The sequence below is a fragment of the Marmota monax genome, unplaced genomic scaffold (genome assembly GCF_021218885.2).
Source record: "Marmota monax isolate L192 unplaced genomic scaffold, Marmota_monax_Labrador192_F-V1.1 WCK01_AAM20220418_F8-fsc00001, whole genome shotgun sequence".
NCBI lineage: Eukaryota > Metazoa > Chordata > Mammalia > Rodentia > Sciuridae > Marmota > Marmota monax.
In genome coordinates, this window is record NW_026693777.1 from 12,979,212 (window position 1) to 12,992,543 (window position 13,332).

General features: G+C 36.0%; 1 pseudogene; it reads right to left on the bottom strand.

The window, feature by feature from the left end:
• Nucleotides 1–793: 793 nt before the first annotated feature.
• On the bottom strand, nt 794–12,927 carry LOC124104564 (cleavage and polyadenylation specificity factor subunit 5-like; annotated as a pseudogene).
• Between the last annotated feature and the right edge of the window lie 405 nt (nt 12,928–13,332).

Below are 13,332 nucleotides of genomic sequence, written 5' to 3' on the forward strand. Positions count from 1 at the left end.
ATATCCCACCTGCATATAGTTACCACCCAGTTAGTCCATTCAAATTATTATCCCATCAATGGATTAATCCACTGATTAGAGTCAGTTCTAATCAGTGGATAGATTAGTTATTAGATCAGTTATTAGATTAGTTCTAATCTAATAATTTCACCTCTGAACGTTCCTACATTAATCCAGGACCTTTGTGGGGGGGGGGGGGGCACTTCATATCCAAACCAAAACAGTAGATGAAGAAATGGAGGAATTTAGATGCTAAGTATCCAAGGTTGTATTGCTGCTGATGGTGGAGCCAAGATATTATCCTAACATGAGAACCAGAGAGCTGGCATTTGCAACTCCTAAATCACACTACTTTTTAAGCTCAAAATCACTCTGAGACTTTGTCACTCAGTCAACAACTTTCTGAAAATCCATATGTTTATTAAAAAAAAGAACTGTTCCTTTGAAAACAGAAATTGTCCCATGCTTCATTAAAAGCAAAATTGGAGATTTTGGGGGTTTTTTAAGTTTTGAATAATCCTTAACAAATAGTGATTTTTTTATTTTCAATAATGAAAAACAATTCCTTTTTTTGAAGTTTGCCTTCTTCAATGTTGTGCAAAAAAAGTATGAGTAGAACCAAAAGTAAACAAACCTTGTCACATTTGTTAACACTACTCTCCAGTTCCTCATATTAACTTTACCATTCAAACAACAGAACACTTTAGGGGTTGGGAAAGGGATAAAGCAAAAATACAAAACAACTTTATACTCACAGAGATGGCTTCTTTTCCTTCTCTGCTGCCACAGGTATTCAGTTGTATATAAAATTGAACCTGCTCAACAGCTGAGGGAGACTAGAAATGATGGGCCCATATCCTGGTGCACTGTCATACAATTAGAACAGTGGTGCAGCTACCAACTTGTAATTTTTAGGGACTGCTGTTTCAATCAGCTTTTTTTCACTGCTGTCACTAAAAACTCCAACTCGAACAACTGTAGAAAAGGAAAGGCTGATTTTACGATTCATGGTTTCAGAGGTCTCAAGGCATAGACAGCAGACTTCATTCCTCCATGCTCAAGGTGAGGCAGAACATTCTGGGAGGGAAGTGGAGGAGGGAAATGGCTCCTGTCATGATCAGGAAGTAGAGACAAACTCCATTGCCTAGATAGAATATACGCCAAAAGCCACACCCCAATTCCTACCTCCTCCAGCCACACCCTACCATTTCAGTTACCATGCAGTTAATCCCTATCAGGGGATTAAGCCACTGATTGGGTTAAGACTCTTACAACCCAATCATTTCTCCTCTGAACTTTCTTGCATTGTCTCTCACGTGAGCATTTGGGGGACACCTCACATCCAAACCGTAATAACTGCAAACATTGCTTTCTCTTAAAGTTGAACCAGAAACAACTTCTTATGTTCCTTAGGCTTTGTAATGTGTTCAGAAATATAGGGATACAGAAAAGGTTCAAAATTTGGTCTCCACCAGTTACCAATGAAGTCATCAGTGACCCAGTCTTACAGGACTCCATCTTGATGTCATTAAGCATTCAGTCCTTCAACTTTATCTTCTCCTACTTGAAGTTCACTACCAGGTAATTTGAAGAAAGTTGTTCCCAGCTGTAGCAGTAACACATGGGGTAGCCAGTGCTCATGTAGACTCAGAATTCATCCTACAGTTCTTCTCATTGCAATTTTATCAAATTCCTCTCTCATGGGCTGAAATCTGGCTGCAACAGAGCTTTCCTTCTCATAGAGGGGCATTCGTATCAAAAGTATAATTGCTGAGAGGGTACAGGTTGATGGTGTGCTCCAGGGTGAGGGGCTTGGTCTGCTGGATGTACTTTGTAGCCAAACTGGGTGACCCTACCTCCACCCTATCTGTGTATGATTAGGTGGAATCACAGACACGCTGGAGAGCTCTGGAAATGGAGTCGAGAAGATAAGAGGCAGGGGAGATATTCTTGTTCCACTCAGCAGCCACTGTCTGCCATTAACAGGAGAGGGAAAGAGAGGCAGAAACAATTCTTGATAATGTATAGCCTAGATAATTTTATGAAAATATTTGGATGAAATAGCTCACAGCCTTGAAAGAAAAGATGAAAAAAAAATATTAGGGAAACAGAGGGATCAAATAGACCTGGGAATTTAAGAAGCAGGAACAATGGAGTCTTTTCAGGTCTCCACGGTTGAAATTAATCATATTCAATGTTCCCTCCCCTTGTTTCACTTCACTAAATATCCAGATATCAGGAAGACTGTGATCCATTGAGCTTCAGGTCCCACCTGCTGGCCAGGAGAAACCAGGCACTTGATAATTAATTCTCCCATAGTTACTTAAAATGAGGGGAAATATTTGTGCAAAGAAATATATAAAAGAAGGAGGAAATCAAGCAATAACAACAGCTGGGCAATAAAGTCCTACTGATATTGAAATGAAGAAATGCACTAGTTTTGAAAAGCCTTATAAAATGTCTGCCTGTTGGTCAAAAACAATTATGTGTTAATTAAGAAAAATATTTTAAAGCTAAATAAAATACAATCATTCCGGTTTTTTTTGTTTTTTTTTTTTAAAAAAAGACCCTTGAAGAGGAAGATGGGAGGGCATAGATTGTAATTCATGCACAAGACAGCTACAAGGACAATCACTATGCATCAGTAAGCTTGTTCATCCTCCCCTGAAATCTACCTTCTCCACATATTACATTATGCTTTCAGAACAAAATCTGTCCTTTCCTAGGTAATTAGGGGTAAAGCTGATTAACTCCCAAGCTTCTATCATTGAAATTGATTTACCATGTAGCCAGGAATAGCTCTTTGCTCACCTAGTTAAGTTAAAATTGGAGAGGACTCGTCTGTCTTCCCTTGACAGCTTCCCTTCTAAAGGCTGGATTGTGCCTTCCAAGTGGACTAAGATAGGCATCTGTGTGGTGAGGCCTCAGCAGTCAGTCCCTCACAATGTCACTCCTATGTTTACCAGTCTTTATTTCATTTGCATGCCAAGAGCCTTAGGCTGCTCATGAGATCAAGTTCAAATTTCTAGTCATAGCCTAGTTTTCTAGCTATATGTGATTCCACTGCTTCAGACATATATAATCTAGCCACAGCAAAAAATTAACTATGAGCCTTCAAGTGTGTAATGTTCCGAGTGTCCCTATATGTGCTGTGCTCTTCATCCCTAATATCCCCATCTCATAAACTGCCACGTTTTTGTTCTAAATCAGCTCAAATATCAACTTAGAAAGAGCTAAACACGTCTCTGGGATTCTAATAGGTGCTTATACAATGAAACCGGCTGCTGAAGAACCTCAAACCGAATCATATCCAGCAGCCACCAGAGCCAGGCATGCCCAGGACTCTTCCCCAGATGGCAGACGTTGCTCCTATTTATATTAAAATATCTTCCCAGAATTATAGTTATCTATTTACCCATTTCTTCTTTTGTATTGTGAACTCTTTAGAGGCAGCACCTTTTGTAATCATCTATCAGCATTAATTCAATAAACACTTATGGAGCACCTACTATGCTGAGGAATTGAGCAAAGTGCCAGGAATTAAATGGTGAGAAATATAAATGGCTCTTGTCGCCATAACACCTAGAGCACAAGGTGTTGAGGGAGACACAGACAATGAAGCACTGACACTCTGTGCTACGCAATTGCAGAAAAATGCAGGCTAGCATGGAAGCACTTTTAATCCTCACAATCATACTATAAGGTAAGTTAGTTCCACATTATACAGAGGAAGAAACAGGGAAGCTAAGATATTCCCGTTAACTTCCCATATATTGCTCAGCTAATGATGGACATATCCTCAATCTCAAACACTTCAGGACTCCAAACCTTGAGACTCACTTATCATGCTCTTTCTTCTCTGTCCCCAAAAAAGATGAGAATAGAAACAGTCACCTGTGACATTGAATGAGAAAAAGTGAGGGTCCAATAGAGACTCCCAGAGAAAATCATAAGGAACTGGGTTACAGGAATGCCTGAAAAGCAAAGCAAAGAAGATATAGCAAAGAAGTAGGTAAAAAACCAATAAAGCCTATATTTTAAAAGCAAAAAGAATTACAATAACTAGCACAAAACAACCCCTCAATGAATGTTTAATGACAGACTTGCTGAATAAATAACCACAAAACAAGGTCTCCTGTATTTCTTAAAGAAAGCTTGAGGATCACTGCTATCTCTTTTTAGAACCACTTAAGACAATTCTGTGTCAAATTATGAATATAAATATGCAAATCACATCAATGATGGTTTTTCAATTATCAACCTGAGACCTGCACTTTAAATTCTATGACTTCTTGATAATTAATCATACCACATTAAAAACAAGATATATGATAAGATACTTACTTATTTAACATGTTATTCATAATTTTACCTTCCCTACAAACAACATAAAAGTAGAAATTGCCAATTCATTGGAAGTTCTGAGAACACAATCTATCTAAGATGGAACTCTGACTTGATCTTTCATTTAGTGTTGGGATAGATTCAGATGGAGTACTTCCTGACACATAATAACCTGACACATAATTTTGGGGAAAATAATATCACATTCTCTTGTAAGTTCACTTGTGTCTTTATTTGATGGGCAACATAGGATTCTTTCCTGGATACAATGACAATATTCAAAGCATAAATATTACCACAGAAAATAGAAAAGGAAATTTTAAATACAATTAGCACTGTCAAAGAAAGAACAAGGATGGAATTGACCCTAGATAAACCATTTTAATAATCCTTCCAAATGATATTTTAAAATGTGATAAATCATAAGATTAATTTTTATAGGCTCTTTCAGCTATTTTGTATGCTGCAGGGTACCATTCATGTAAACCGTTCATCAGTCTGGCACATCAGTGGATTAATAGAGAACAAAGGTAAATAAGTTATGGGCTATTATTCAGTTGAAATTATTGAACATTTATAATTGACTCGTCAATTCCAAAATCAAAGTCAATTTCGCCCAAATATATCATTATATTCCATTAAAAATAATACTCAACATGTTTTCTTATTTAGTAAAATGACTTTGATTTAATAAAAAATAGGAAAACATAATAATACTTTCCTACTCAACATACATTATTTTTCTAATCAAATTTTCCATCATCCATAAATTTACAAGGAGTTATATTTGAATCGGTTCTAAATGGAGGGTACAATTTATCTTATTTCTAGTATGCTAATTCACCCTCCCTAACTGATACTTTTCTCCTAGGAAACTAAATGAAGGGGCATATGAATGGTAAGTCCAATGACCAGTCATCTTACAAAGCACCTTGATTAATGATGATGCTTTCACCTTCGTTCTCTTCCATTCATAATCCACACCTCAGCAATCTAGTCCAATGCCAGAGTCTTTTGTGTGGCACTATCAGATGTACTTTCTAATGGATGAAGGAATCTCCTTAATCATCTTCTGTTAGAATATCAATTTAGGAGTCTGAAAAGGCTAAAAGTTCTAAGGAAGCACTTTCCTAGTAAAGTGTGCTGGTTTTATTTTTGATGTGATATTATTTTCCCAAATTACGTGTCAGGTTAGTATTCTTATGGTTACATGTTATCAAACAATGTCTATATTATGACTTAATGGCCTAAAAAATAATTAATGGAAGAAAGTTAGGTGTTTAACATGTTTCATGTAGATCCAAAGTAGACACAGCATTTTTATTTTATTTTTTCATGTCCTACACTTTTAGTGATTGATTAATAATACCTTACCATTTCCATTTCAAGTATGAAATTTAAGAACAAAGAAGTATTTTCCATAGTATAAAATATGTACTGAAACAACCATGAACATTTAAAAACAAAGAAACCTTTTCTTTAGCAAAAAAAAAAAAAATATGAACAAAGCTACTACATATAGCCAAATCTAATACTTTCCCCTTCTGGGAATTCTTTTCCCTACAGTCCACTGAGTACTCCAGCCTGGATTGTGACACTATTCCACCAAAACCATTTACATCTACAAAAGCACCATTTTATATCACTAAATCCAATGATCACTTTTCTTCCCAGGGTATGGTAGAATTATCAGAAGGATTTGATACAGGTGTCTGTGTCCTCTCCTTGGAAAACTTTTCTTGCTTTCCCTGCACAATATTCCACTACATTTTTTTTTCAATTTTTCTCAGACCATTCTCTTATCACCTCAGTTAAAAACTCCTCCTACCCCAAATCCTGAAGCTTGACGTCCTTAAGCACACTCTTCTACTTCTCTACCCTCCTAGACCATCTCATCCAACCCTGTGCATTTGATACCAATTTTATGCTGAATATAATTAATGTTCTATCTCTCATTCTGCTTCTCTCCTGAATTCCTTATTTCTACTAACAGATACCTCCACCTGAATACTTTAGAGACATCTCAAACTCAGTATATCCCAGATTCACCACCTTGCTAACTAACTCCACTATGGTTCCATCTTTTTGTTGTTATTTTTTTTTTAATTTTTAAATTCTAATTTGTTATATATGAAAGCAGAATGCATTATAATTCACAGAACACATATAGAGCCCAATTTTTAATATCTCTGGTTGTATATAAAATATATTCATACCATTCGTGTCTTCATACATGTACTTAGTGTAATGATGTTCATCTCATTCTACCATCTTTTCTACCCCTATGCCCCCTCCCTTCCCCTCCCACCCCTTTGCTCTATATAGAGTTCCTTTAATTCTCCCATGCACCCCCTCCCAACCCCACTATGAATCAGCCTCCTTATATCAGATAACATATTCAGGATTTGGTTTTCTGAGACTGGCTAACTTCACTTAGCATTATATTCTTCAACTCCATTCATTTACCTGAAAATGCCATGATTTTATTCTCTTTAATTGCTGATTAATATTCCATTGTGTGTGTATGTGTGTGTGTGTGTGTGTGTGTGTGTATATATATATATATATATATATATATATATCTCACATTTTCTCTATGCATTCATCTACTGAAGGGCATCTAGTTTGCTTCCACAGTTTAGCTGTTGTGAATTGTACTGCTATGAACATTGATGTGGCTGTGTCCCTGTAGTATGCTGTTTTTAAGTCCTTTGGGTATAGACTGAGGAGTGGGATAGCTAGGTCAAATGGTGGTTCAATTCCCAGTTTTCAAGAAATCTCCATACTGCTTTCCATATTGGCTGCACCAATTTGCAGTCCCACCAGCAATGCATGAGTGTGCCTTTTCCCCCACATCCTTGCCAACACTTATTGTTGTTTGTTTTCATAATAGCTGTTATTCTGACTGGAGTGAGATGAAATAGTTTTGGTTTGCATTTCTCTAATTGGCAGAGATGATGAACATTTTTTCATATAGTTGTTGATGGATTGTATATCATCTTCTGAGAAGTGTCTGTTCAGTTTCTTGATCCATTTATTGGTTGGATTACTTATTTTTTTGGTGTTTAGATTTTTGAGTTCTTTATATACCCTAGTGATTAGTTCTCTATCTGATGTGCAAGGGGTAAAAATTTGCTTCCAACATGTAGGCTTTCTATTCACCTCACTGATTGTTTCTTTTGCTGAAAAGAAGCTTTTTAGTTTGAATCCATCCCATTTGTTGATTCTTGATTTTAACTCTTGTGCTATAGGAGTCTTGTTAAGGATGTTGGAGCATAATCCAAAATGATGGAGATTTGGGCCTACTTTTTCTTCTATTAGATATAGGGTCTCTGGTTTAATTCCTAGATCCTTAATTCACTTTGAGTTGAGTTTTGTGCATGATGAGATATAGGGGTTTAACTTCATTTTGGAGCATATGGATTTCCAGTTTTCCCAGCACCATTTGTTGAAGAGGCTATCTTTTCTCCAATGTATGTTTTTGGCACCTTTGTCTAATATAAGATTATTGTAGTTTTGTGGGTTAGTCTCAGTGTCCTCTATTCTGTACCATTGGTCTCCCAGTCTATTTTGGTGCCCCAATACCATGATGTTTTTATAACTATTGCTCTGTAGTATATTTTAAGGTCCGGTATAGTGATGCCACCTGCTTCACTCTTCTTGCTGAGGATTGCTTTAGTTATTCTGGGTCTCTTATTTTTTCAGAGGAATTTCATGACTGGTTTTTCTATTTCTATGAGGAATGCCATTGAGATTTTGATTGAAATTGCATTAAATCTGTATAATGCTTTTGAGAGTATGGTCATTTTGACAATATTAATTCTGCCTATCCAAGAACAAGATAGATCTTTCCATCTTCTAAGGTCTTCTTTGATTTCTTTCTTTAGCATTGTATAGTTTTCGTTGTAGAGGTCTTTGGTTTTTTATCTCTTTCATTAGGTTGATTCCCAAGGTTTTTTTTTTGTTGTTGTTGTTGTTGATGTTGTTTTGAGGCTATTGTAAATGGGGTAGTTTTCCTCATTCCTATTTCAGAGGATTTGTCACTGGTATACAGAAATGCCTTTGATTTATGGGTGTGGATTTTATATCCTGCGACTTTGCTATATTAATTTACTAGTTTTAATAGTTTTCTGGTGGGATTTTTTGGGTCTTCTAGGTATAGAATCATATTGTCAGCAGATAGTGCTGATTTGAGTTCTTCTTTTCCTATCTGTATCCCTTTAATTTCTTTCATCTGTCTAATTGCTCTAGCCAGTGTTTCAAGAACTATGTTAAATAGAAGTGGTATAAGAGGACATCCCTTCTTGTTCCTCTGTTTTTAGAGGGAATGCTTTCAACTTTTCTCCATTTAGAATGATGTTGTCCTGGGTCTTAACATAAATAGACTTTGCAATGTTTAGATATGCTCCTGTTATCCCTAGTTTTTCTAGTTTTTTGAACATGAAGTGGTGGTGTATTTTGTGGAATGCATTTTCTATATCTATTGAGATGATCATATGGTTCTTATCTTTAAGCCTATTGATGTGATGTATTGCATTTATTGATTTCCATATGTTGAACCAACCTTGCATCCCTCATATAATCTCCACTTAACTGTGGTGCACTACCTTTATGATATTTTTTAATTCGATTTGCCAGAATTTTATTGAGCATTTTTGCATCTATGTTTATTAAAGATATTGATCTGAAGTTTTCTTCTGTGTCCTGGACTCACAGAGTAAGTTTGGAAGTGCTCCATATTTTTCTATTTCATGAAATAATTTCAAGAGTATTGGTATTAGTTCTTTGTTAAAGGTCTGGTAGAATTCAGCCATGTATGCATCAAGTCCTGGGCTTTTCTTGGTTTGTAGGCTTCTGATGGCATCTTCTATTTTATCGCTTGAAATTGATCTGTTTAAATTGTATATATCATCCTGATTCAATTGAAGCAAATCATAAGATTCTAGAAAGTTGTCGATGCCTTCAATATTTTCTATTTTATTGGAGTATAAGTTTTCAAAATAATTTCTAATTATCTTCTGTATTTCTATAGTGTCTGTCATGTTATTTCCTGTTTTATCACATATGTTAGTAATTTGAGTCTTCTCTCTCCTTCTCTTTATTAGAATGGCTAAGGGTTTGTCAATTTTATTGTTTTTCAAAGAATCAATTTTTTGTTTTCTCAATTTTTTCTTTTGTTTTGATTTCATTAATTTCAGCTCTGATTTTAATTATTTCCTATCTTCTACTGATTTTGGTATCGATTTGTTCTTCTTTTCCTAGGGCTTTGTGATGTAAAGTTAGGTCATTTATTTCTTGACTTTTTCTTCTTTTAAAGAATGAACTCCATGCAATGAACTTTCCTCTTAGTATTGCCTTCATAGTGTCCCAGAGATTTCTATATGTTGTAGCAGTGTTCTCAATTACCTCTAAGAATTTTTTAATCTCCTTCTTGATGTCTTTTGCAATCCATTGTTCATTCAGTAGCATATTATTTAGTCTCCAGGTGTTGAAGTAATTTTTATTTTTTTATTTTGTCATTGATTTCTAATTTCATTCCATTATGATCTGATAAAATGCAGAGTAGTATCTCTACTTTTCTGTATTTGTTAAGAATTGCTTTATGGCATATTATATGGTCTATTTTAGAGGGGGATCCACATTCTTCTGAGAGGAAAGTATATTCACTTGTTGAAGAAAGAAATATTCTATATATATATCAGTTAAGTCTAAGTTATTGATTGTATTATTGAGTTCTATAGTTTCTTTGTTCAGATTTTGTTTGGAAGATCTGTCCAGTGGTGAAAGTGGTGTGTTAAAGTCACCCCAAATCACTGTGTTATGGTCAATTTGACTCTTGAACTTAAGAAGGATTTGTTTGATGAACATAGATGCTCCATTGTTTGGGGCATATATGTTTATAATTGTATGTCTTGTTGGTGTATGCTTTCCTTGAGCGGTATGTAATGTCCTTCTTTACCCCTTTTGATTAACTTTAGCTTGAAGTCTACTTTATTTTTTATGAGGATGGAAACCCCTGCTTGTTTATGCAGCCCATGTGAGTGGTATGATTTTTCCCAACCTTTCACCCTCAGTCTGTCATGTCTTTTCATATGAGTCTACTGGAGGCAGAATAATGTTGGATCTTTTTTTTTTTTAATTCAGTCTGCTAGCCTATGTCTTTTGATTGGTGAGTTTAGGCCATTAACATTCAGGGTTATTATTGAGACATGATTTGTATTCCTAGTCATATTTGTTTATTTTTGTTATTTAACTTGATTTGGTTTTTCCTTTTATTAGTTTTTCCTTTAGGGTACTACCTCCCTCTGTTGATTTTCATTATGGAATTTCCTCTTCATGGAATATTTTGCCAAGGATGTTCTGTAGCACAGGTTTCTAGCTATAAATTCTTTTAACTTGTTTATCATGGAAGGTTTTTATTTCATCATCAAATCTAAAACTTAATTTTGCTGGATACAAGATTCTTGGTTGGTATCCATTTTCTTTCAGGGCTTGATATATGTTGTTCCAGGATTTTCTAGCTTTTAGGTTCTGGTTTGAAAAATCAGCACATGATCTAATTGGTTTTCCTCTATATATAATCTAGTTCCTTTCTCTAGTGGCTTTTAATATTCTCTCCTTATTCTATATGTTAGGCATTTTCATTAGAATGTGCCTTGGTGTGGATCTGTTGTGATTTTGTACATTTGGCATCCTGTAAGCCTCTTGAATTTGGTTTTCCATTTCTTTCTTCATGTTTGGAAAATTTTCTGATATTATTTCATTGAATATACTGTTAATTACTTTGGTTTGGAACTCTATGCCTTCCTCTATCCCAATAACTCTTAAATTTTATGCTATCCCATATTTCTTGAATATTCTGCCCATAGTTTCTTACCATTTTCACTGTGTGGTCTACATTCTTTTCAAAATTATATATTTTGTCTTCATTGTCTGAGGTCCTGTCTTCCAAGTAGTCTAATCTCTTGGTTTTAATTTGGTTTATTGTTCCTTTCATTTCAAGGATTTCTGTTTGTTTGTTTATTTGTTTGTTTTTAGAACCTCTATTTCTCTATTGATGTAATCTTTTACTTCCTGTATTTGTTTATGTATCTCTTTGTCAAAATGATCTTTTGCTGTTTGTATTTGCTTTCTTATATAATCCATTAATTCACAGAACATTTTAATTATGTACATCCTGAACTACTTCTCTGTCATTTCTTCTGCTGTGCTGGCCATGTGGTATCTTGATATATTTGGGGCACTGTCTTCCCTTATCTTTTCATGTTGCTTGTGTGTCTTCCCTTTTAGCACTGTGGATTCTAGGCATTACCATTTTTACCCTATATATATTGTCTCTGTAAAGTTCCAATACCTCTCCCTTGAGGTGAAGAACAATGTAAATAGGTCCCAATATAAAATATATACAGACTTAAAAACAATTAGCTGCTATTAAGACATATATAGTTTGGTCACAAGGTACAGTAATGGTGAATTCAATTATTATCTACAATATACTCAGTAGGTTTGTAAAAGGTTTACAGTTTCTGGTGGTCGATGAAGAACCAGTGGTGAGATGTAGGATGATATGCCAAGAAGCTACAAAGTGAGATTATAGCGTTATTATATCTTAGGAAGTGTGGAAAAGAAATCCAAAGAAGAAGGTTAGTAGCAGGAGAATAGAGAGGAAGTCATTTTGGGTAAATAGTAAGTGGGAAGACAGTAGAGTACATAAAACAAACACTCATGTATATTAAGAAAAATAAAATATGTTAAAATAGTAAAATTTGGAGGAAAATAAAGAATATACAACACAACTGTAATATACTATTCAGACATCCCAGTCCCCAAAATCCTAATTCATGCAAAGTACTTGGTTTCACATTTGTGGGGGATGTGAGGGCAGGAGAATAGGGGTGCAGAAGAAAAAAAAATCTCGAAGGAAGACACAAGGATTGATTTGGTTGGAGATCAGTATCTTTCCTGCTTCCCCTCTCATTCAATAGATTGAGTCATCTGTTGTTAACTGGTATCTCCACCCTCAGGATGGTGAAGTAACCAGGGTGTCATAGTGCAGGGTTAGCAGCTATTAGGGAGAAAGGGGAGTTAGAAACTGTGTACCTAGCCAGGTAGCATTCCAAACTGGGAGTTGTCCCCACTAAAAATGGTGATGAAGGTGACCCAAGATGGAGTCGGCTGCTTCCAGCAATGGTGTCAGATCTGGTGGGGGGAGCCAGGGTGTTGGATGTGGATGACGTGTTCAGAGAGAGTTCTGTGGCATGCATTGTGTGGTTTCAGCTATCTTCAGAGCCTGTGTAAAGTTCCCAGGACACTATTGCGCATAGGGGATTATCTCTGTTGCTGCAGAATCCCAAGATGGAGGTGATCAGGGGAGTCCCAAGTTGGTAAATGGGGGTCCACATGGGAGCAGCATCTGGAGTTACTGCACATGAGTGGCTGCTGGGTGTCCTGCGTGGGAGTGGGATTTCTGTTCAGGTGGATGGCCGAAAGTTCTGCACCGGTATTGATGCCTATGGTCTCCCTGGGCACCTGGTAGTCCTGCTTGGGAGAGTAGTTGGGAGACCTATTTTGATGCTGAGGCATGGGGCCCTGCACACAGAGAAACAGTATTGTCACTACTTGAATCCCAGGCCACAGAGTGACACAGAATGTTGCCTCTCTCTGGCCTGCCATCTTGGATCTTCTATGGATCCATCTTAATGAACTATTCCTTTGCATAGCCAGTTGTCCAATCTAGAATCCTCAGCATCAACCTTTATGTCCCCTCTCCTTCATCTGACAACTGTTATCACCATTTCTTAATAACATTAGTTACTAAGTATACGTATAACATAACCACATTTTTCTACCCCAGTGGGTCCATCTCATATACATTACAACCGAAACCTCATAAGTGTCTTTCTTCTGTTATCTGTTGCTCCCTTTTTTTTAAGTTGGAGAAAGAATATTATTTCTCATTTGTTTTGCATATTGCAGAAGTAATTAAAT